Consider the following 8044-nt stretch of genomic DNA (forward strand, 5'->3'; position numbering starts at 1 on the left):
ACCTTCTGGATACACCTGATTCTGTTTTTGCACGTGGGATGCGTACCGTGCAAAAACAGTTTCCAGTTCAAAATTTCAAAAACCGTGCAGAAAAAGTAACAACATTTCTCGACGTTTCGTTCAAAAATAAGGTTTTGGCGGAAAAAAATGTATGGAAACTTTTTTGCACGGCCGTGTAAAAAAATCCGTGCAAAAACAGAATAGGGTGTACTGGGTTCACCGTAGAGCCTAGCGAGTTCGTGGTTCATTCTCCGCCACCATACGCCGTTCTCCTACACACCGCCAAAGATGGTCCTAAGCGCCCTTCGTTCAAACACTCCAAGTGTTTGCAGGTCCTCTTCCAGCTCCATGCTTCATGTCTATAGAGGACTACCGATCTTATTAGCGTTTTGTACGTGGTACATTAGGTGCGGGGGTGAATATTTCTCGACCGCAGCTTCTTCTGGAGCCCATAGTAGGTGCGACTTCCACTGATGATGCGTCTCCGCTAACTAACGTTGTTATCAGTCGTTAACAAGGATCCGAGGTAGACGAACTCATCAACCACCTCAAAAGTATCCCCGTCTATCGTAACACTACTTCCTAGGCGGGCTCTGTCGCGCTCGCAGTGACAGGCGTATCGGCATGTACCGTAAAACGGGGTAACTTGGATAGTTTTTTCGAAGAAAACTTCAATATTTATGCATGCTGTTTCAAAGAACTACAATTTATATTTTCATAAAACGTGCTGACATCCTAGCTATCGATTGCACTTGATAGATTGCCAAAATATTTATTCTGAAAGGATATATTATTTTTCAAATAATCGAAAGTCGGTTTACTGTTTTGGGGTAACATTGATAATGGAGTAAAAATCGAACTAAATTGAATGAATTACGGAACATTTATAAGGCGTTGCATACCTCTAGGTGTTAAACGGTATATGGAAATTTCTGATTTAGATCACAAAAATGGTCCCAGTTTGTAAAAAATTAATTTCGCTAAGAGATTTGATACCGAATTCATGTTCTATGATAACTAGGCTGTCAAGGATAAGTGACAAGCTCATTATGACAACATCAAATAGTGATCGTAGAACAGATTGTTTGTAAGTGTTGCAGAAATGCTAAAATCTCATGAATTTTTAATATTTGCATATAAATCCTCATTTGCACTTGATTCCAACGAAAGTAGCTTTGACATGAAGTGTCATACTACTACTCTTTACTTTTGCATTCGTTTTGCTTAACTGATTAACAGAAACATCGTTATTTCGTTTAATATGTTGTGTGTCTCGCACTATCAAAGTTACCCCGTTTTACGGTACTTTATTTTTGAAGCATTCACCTCTAGCCCGACTTTTGTCGCTTCACGTTTCAGGCGGGTGTACAGGTCTGCCACCGTTCCAAATATTCTACCGGTTATAACCATATCACGCGAAGCAAACAAATTGGCTAGAGAAATCTTTACGCTACTCTGCACACCGTCTAACGTTGCTTTTATTAGTCTTGTGAGCTTTTCGGGAAAGCTGTACTCGTCCATAATTTTCCATAACTCTTTGCGGTCGATGCTATCATAAGCCGCACTAAAATCGATGGACAGGTGATGCACAGTTCGAACGAAACCTGTAAATTTCTGAGACAAATAATGCACATAATTGGAGCAACGTATATGATGGATATTTACTTGATATATCATGTAAACTTCAATTATATGTCATGTAATCTAGCAGGATCCTGTCTGATTACGTGACATATAACACAAATTTACATGATTCCAGACTTAAATTTACATTACGTCATGTTTACATCGCATAAATGAAGTTTACATGACGTGTAATCTTCACTAATTTTAATTGTGTGGATTGGGACTTGATATTTACGGCATTTTTGGAGATTTGCCGTACAATATAGATTTGGTCCGTCGTCGAGTGGCCGTTGATGAAACCAGCTTGATAAACTCAAGTACCATCCTTACCAGCCGCATCGTTGTTCTTGAACTGGTTGATGGCAGCCTTAATTTCCCTCAAGGTTGACGTAGTCATTTCTGCCGCTGTGATGATCCTCTGCGCTTGTGTTCTCCGTGTCATTCAGGTGTTCGTAGTAGTGCTGCATCCACCTTTCGGTCACCTCTCGTCCGTCCGTCAAGATGCTTCCATCCTTATCCTTACACATTTTGGCTCACGACACGAAGCCTTTTCGGGATGTGTTAAGCTTCTCGTAGAACTTTCGCGTTTCTTGTGAACGATGCTCCATTTCTTCGCATTCCGCTTATCGTATCGATAAAAAAAGCCGAAAATTTAGACAATATCGATAATATCGATATTTGCAAGTCCTAAATATATGTAACATCAACGTTCCGGTTTTAGTACGCATGAAGTTGATTCGTGTTTGACATTTCTATATTAGATACACAATATGCTTCTCCTAGGTGCATTTGCAATCAAACCAGATTCTAAGATGTATAGGAGATATGCTATGCGTGATTGTCTTACGCAGCTCTAAAGCCCAAATGAACGTATTTTTAAAGTATGCAGTAAAGGTCTTTGCCAGTGGTGGTAACTGACTTTATGTTATTTTATAATACTACTACAATAGTCCTCGTGTTGGTCAATGTTATCCCGCACATGTGTTCATTATCGTTCATATAAACTGAAGTTGAAAAGAGCTCCTAAAAAAACTTTCCAAAGATATCCAATTTCCCAAAGCAGTCATCAAACGTGAGTTTCTCACGGAAGGCTAAGTTGTCTGGAAGATTGTGTCATGTTCTCTTCCTACCTCAAACCTTCCTAACCCCGTCCAACCTCTTCTACATGTAACCCACTTGAGATACACCCTTCCTTCATGCACCGTCATATCACACTGTGGCAGATAAACGCGCTCCCAAGGTAAGGCTCTTTGGTCTAATGAAAATTAAGTGGTGAAACTGACGATGTCGTCATCTTAGTCAAGGACAGCATGTGTGGAAAATCCCCTTCTTCCGCCGTCGCCACCGCCGTCGGGAAAAACCGCTCTTAATAACGATAGCGATAGGGTTAATTTCCCGCTCCATGTCCTCCACGAAACGGTTTGAAGCTTTATTTTAATGTGGTAATTACGCCTTTACCTACACACACTTGCTCACGTTTCAACTGAATGGCGGTTTCAAATAGAGGGATGTATGGTGGCACAGGGCTGGCATCAACTCGCACAATGCGCGCAAAGAGCAGAATTTAACCACTGCACAAAGAGGAGACAGACGCGCGCAAAGTGTAACAAATCGAACACAATGAGGGCACGCAGTAGGAAAGAGAGTGTAAGCGATTACGCAAAGAGTAATGCTGACGGAGTGTGTTGGCAAAACATGCTCAAAGTGTACACAATTTGGCTCTTTTTACCTTATAACATGGGTATTTTTAAAACGAGACCAAGGAATAGATGTCGGATATCGATGTCCGTAGTTGTTTTGGAATTCAAGATGGCGACTTCCGGTTTGTGAAAAGCGTTTCAAACCCATGCAATATGGATATTTTTGGAACAGGGCCAATGAATACATGACGGAAATCGATGCCCGGTGTCGTTTTGGAATCCAAGATGGCGACTTCCGGTTTGTGAAAATCACTTTGAACCCATGCAATATGGGTATTTTTGGAACGGGGCCGACGAGTAGATGCCGGAAATCGATGTTCGGTGTCGTTTTGGAATCCAAGATGGCGACTTCCGGTTTGTGAAAATCACTTTGAACGCATGCGATATGGGTATTTTTGGAACGGGGCCGATAAGTAGATGGCGGAAATTGATGTCCGACGTCATTTTGGAATCCAAGATGGCGACTTCCGGTTTGTGAAAATCACTTTGATCCCATGCAATATGGGTATTTTTGGAACGGGGCCGACGAGTAGATGACGGAAATCGATGTCTGATGCCATTTTGGAATCCAAGATGGCGACTTCCGGTTTGTGAAAAGCGCTTCAAGCCCCTGCAATATGGGTATTTTTGGAACGGGGCCGATGAGTAGATGGCGGAAATCGATGTCTGACGCCATTTTGGAAACCAAGATTTGTGAAAATCACTTTAAACCGGATTTCGCCATCTTGGATTTCAAAATGATGGCAGACATTGATTTCCGCCATCTACTCGTCGGCCCCGTTACAAAAATATCCATATTGCATGGGTTTGAAGAAATTTTCGCAAACCGGAAGTCGCCATCTTGGATTCCAAAATGGCGTCGGACATCGATTTCCGCCATCTACTCGTCGACCCCGTTCCAAAAATACCCATATTGCATGGGTTTGAAGTGATTTTCACAAACCGGAAGTCGCCATCTTGGATTTCAAAACGACAACGGATATCGATTTCCGGCATCTACTCGTCGGTCCCGTTCCAACAATTCTCCCATATATTCCAATAGAAGCTCCTATAGAAGCATTCGGTAGGTACTCAATGAGCCACACAAAGAGTGTGTGTTCACCATTTTCCATCAACACTTTGTGTCGAAGGATGCATTGCAGCGAGAGCAGAAACACAAAGAGGCGTCAAAGAGGTAAGAACCAGTGAGAAAGTGTAGCTGTCGCACTGCACTCAAATTCATGATCAACACAAAGTGCGCGCTCTTTGTGTTTTTCTGTTTTCACTGAGGAGATGCCAGCCCTGGTGGCAATAACAAGGGTCGAAATTTGCATACCTTTCTCCAAGTGGCGTCTTCTTCAGTTTGGCTGACGTTATGTTGCTGTGGAAAACGGAGGGTAGCACGTAAATTGGGCTGTTACTTATCGTGTCGTTAAATGCCAGGAAGGACTGTTTGTGTGAATAAAGAGGTAAAAATTTAGTGCCGACTTCAGTACATCTTGAACTGTCACGTAGGGAGTTAATCTGTAGAGTCTACTTAATGGTATCTTTTGGAGATGGACGTTTTTGAGCCGAGCCGTGCTGAAGATTTCTGGGTTCAATTTCAGGTCAGTTCTGGATATTTTCGAAGAGAAAATCTTCTTGACTTATCTACGCATAGAGAGTCATCGTACCTGCCACAAGGTATATGAATGCGAAAATGACAACTTTGGCAAAGAATAAGTGATAGTTTTCCTATCACTCCGAACTGTGGAAGTGCTTTTGAACTCTAATCTGAGAAGCAGGCTCTCAAGAGAGACGTAAAAATTCATAAACCCTTACATTGCACTGTGTTTTATTTCGTCGAATTCATGCGCTTTTTGAAAAGCGCCCATACCATTGATTTCAGCGATATAGTTTATTCGCAGAAGTTTCATGGTATATTAAAGCGCATCTTCTTATGAAAAAAGTTTTGTGATCAATCCATCTAGATAGACATATGGTGTCTTGGGCAATGTTATAGATTTGGAAATTTGAAACAACTTTGTCGAAGACATGATTTTTCTATCTCTTATACTTTTTGAGATATATGCCGTTGTATGTGAATGGCTCTTAAAAATCATACTTTTAATCATAACTTTTTACCAAGAATTTTGATTTTTTTTTGTGTTTTGTTCAAAGTTTTTTGTCATAAAAATGCCCGTGTTATTGCTGAACATATCATCACGCTATCTTTTGAAGTAACAAAGTTATTTATGAATTACTCTTACCTGTCAAAATTCTAGAGCAGAATTGATGGAACTGCTGAAAAATCCCCGTTGGAGCTCCAAAGGTATTTCGGAGGAATTGCTAGAGAAACTCCAAAGGAATGTATAGAGGAATTCCTTGAAGGAGTGCGGGGGAATTTCTGGAGTAACTCTTGAGTATTTCTCGAAGGAAGTCTGAAGGAATTCTCAGAGAAACTCCAGGGGAATTCCTGGAGGAACCCTGGAAGAATTTCTGGGGAAATTCTGAAGGAATTACTGGAGGAACTCTCGAGGAATTGTTGGAGGAACCATGAAAAAAAATTGAATGCATTATCGGCGGGGATCCGAAAGAACTCTAAAGTAATCCCTGGAAGATATCAGAAAAAATCCTAGGGGAACTCCGGAGGCGTTCCTGTAAGAACTCCAAGGTAATTGATTATTATTATTATTATTATTATTATTATTATTATTATTATTATTATTATTATTATTATTACATCTTTATTCATCTGACTGCTTAGTCTACATGAACATATTAAAAAACTTATAATCTATTAAACATTATTTTGAGTCTAGTTATAAAAACATCTACAGATACATTGAAATCGAACACACTGACAACACTATTAAAAACGCTACACATTGCTCTTAGAGGCTCATTTTGTCCATAATCTGTTCGGTGATAATCAAGTCGTAAAAAGTCACGATTCCTAAGTAACCGAGGAGGAACATTGAAACTGATTTGCCTCAATAGAGTGGGGGAGTCGATGGCGTTCAAAAGCAGTTTTCCGACGAAGGCAGCTTTCGATATACTTCGTCTGTTGGAGAGGGTTTCTAGACCCAACAATCGGCATCGGTCTTCATATGGTGGCAAGTTTTCTGGATTATTCCAGGGTAGAAATCTAAGAGCGTATCTGATAAACCGTCTCTGTACAGCTTCAATCCGTCTACCCTAGTTGTCAGTGTAGGGACACCAAACAATAGATGCTGACTCTAGGACTGATCGTACCAGCGCTACAAAAAGAGCACGTAAGCAGTAAGGGTCTCGAGATTCGGATGAAATCCTAAAAATCAATCCTAAGTTTCTGTTTGCTTTTGATATGATCGACGAGTAGTGATCCGTGAACGAGAGCTTTGCGTCGAGCAGCACTCCCAAGTCTTTCACCACAGATGTTCGTTCCAATGGTTCTCCACACATTGTGTAACTCCAAACGATAGGAGTCTTTCTTCTTGTGAAAGATATGACGGAACATTTCGAGATGCTTACTAACAATAAATTCCTCGAGCACCAGCCTTGGAATACATCTATTAACCGTTGCAGCTCTTTACAGTCCTGTATAGACCTGATTCGCAAAAATATTTTGAGGTCATCCGCGTAAAGTAGCCGGGTTCCATCTGGCAGCACTAAGCAGATGTCGTTGAAAAAAATCGAGAATAGGAGCGGCCCCAGGTTGCTCCCTTGTGGTACTCCCGATGTTGCCTGGTAGCATACCGATGTTGCATTGCCAACCTTCACGTAGAGAACACGGTTATATAGATATGAGCGCAACCATGAGACGAATCTTTCTGTTGCACCAAGACGCTCAATTTTTGCTAGTAGAAGGTCGTGATTCACCCGATCGAATGCAGATTTCAAATCGGTATAGATGGTGTCAAGTTGTCCTCCTGCCTCCATTTCATGTATTGCAAACGATGTAAATTCAACCAAATTTGTGTTGATCGATCTTCCTGGGAAGAAACCGTGCTGATTGGTTGTGATGTAATTTCTCACTCCAGCGAATAGTACTCGGCCCACCAATGTTTCTAATAACTTTGAACCAGCGCATAATGAAGTTACCCCTCTATAGTTTTGCACGTTCCGCTTATCACCTTTCTTGAAAGCGGGAAACATTACGGAAAGTTTCCAACTCTCGGGAAATCTACCAAGCTCAACAGATTTGTTGCATATCATTAGTAAGGGCAGACATAGAGAACTTGCACATTGTTTCAGGACGATCGGTGGGATTCCATCCGGTCCAGCAGATGTAGATGGTTTCAATTTTTTAATCGCATTGAGGATTTCTTCTTCGGTAAAGTAGGTAAAGTTCAAAGAAATTACATTAGTGGGGACGTTCCTAAGAGCCACTCGAATCAGTTCATCATCAGACGGAACTAGTTGAAAAGCGTCTGCGAAATGTTCAGCGAAGAGGTCACAGCTTTCCTGTTGAGTGTTTGCCGCTTGCGTTCCTAGGAACATGCTGCACGGAAGCCCACTTTGTTTGCGCTTGTCATTAACAAATGACCAAAATTGTCGAGGATTTCGTTTCAGATTAGATTGCTTTTGTCTAACGTGTCTATGGTAGAGCTTACGGTTGAGTGATTTATACTTGTTGCTAGCTAACACAAATATTCGCTTCGTGTACATATTCCTGTTGATTGAGTAACGTCGCAAAGCAGCCGCACGCTTTCGTTTCAGATTTTTTAGATGATTGTTGGACCACGGAGGTCGAAGACGACGTCGGAAAACGGGAACGT

The sequence above is a fragment of the Aedes aegypti genome, chromosome 1 (assembly GCF_002204515.2).
Source record: "Aedes aegypti strain LVP_AGWG chromosome 1, AaegL5.0 Primary Assembly, whole genome shotgun sequence".
Lineage (NCBI taxonomy): Eukaryota > Metazoa > Arthropoda > Insecta > Diptera > Culicidae > Aedes > Aedes aegypti.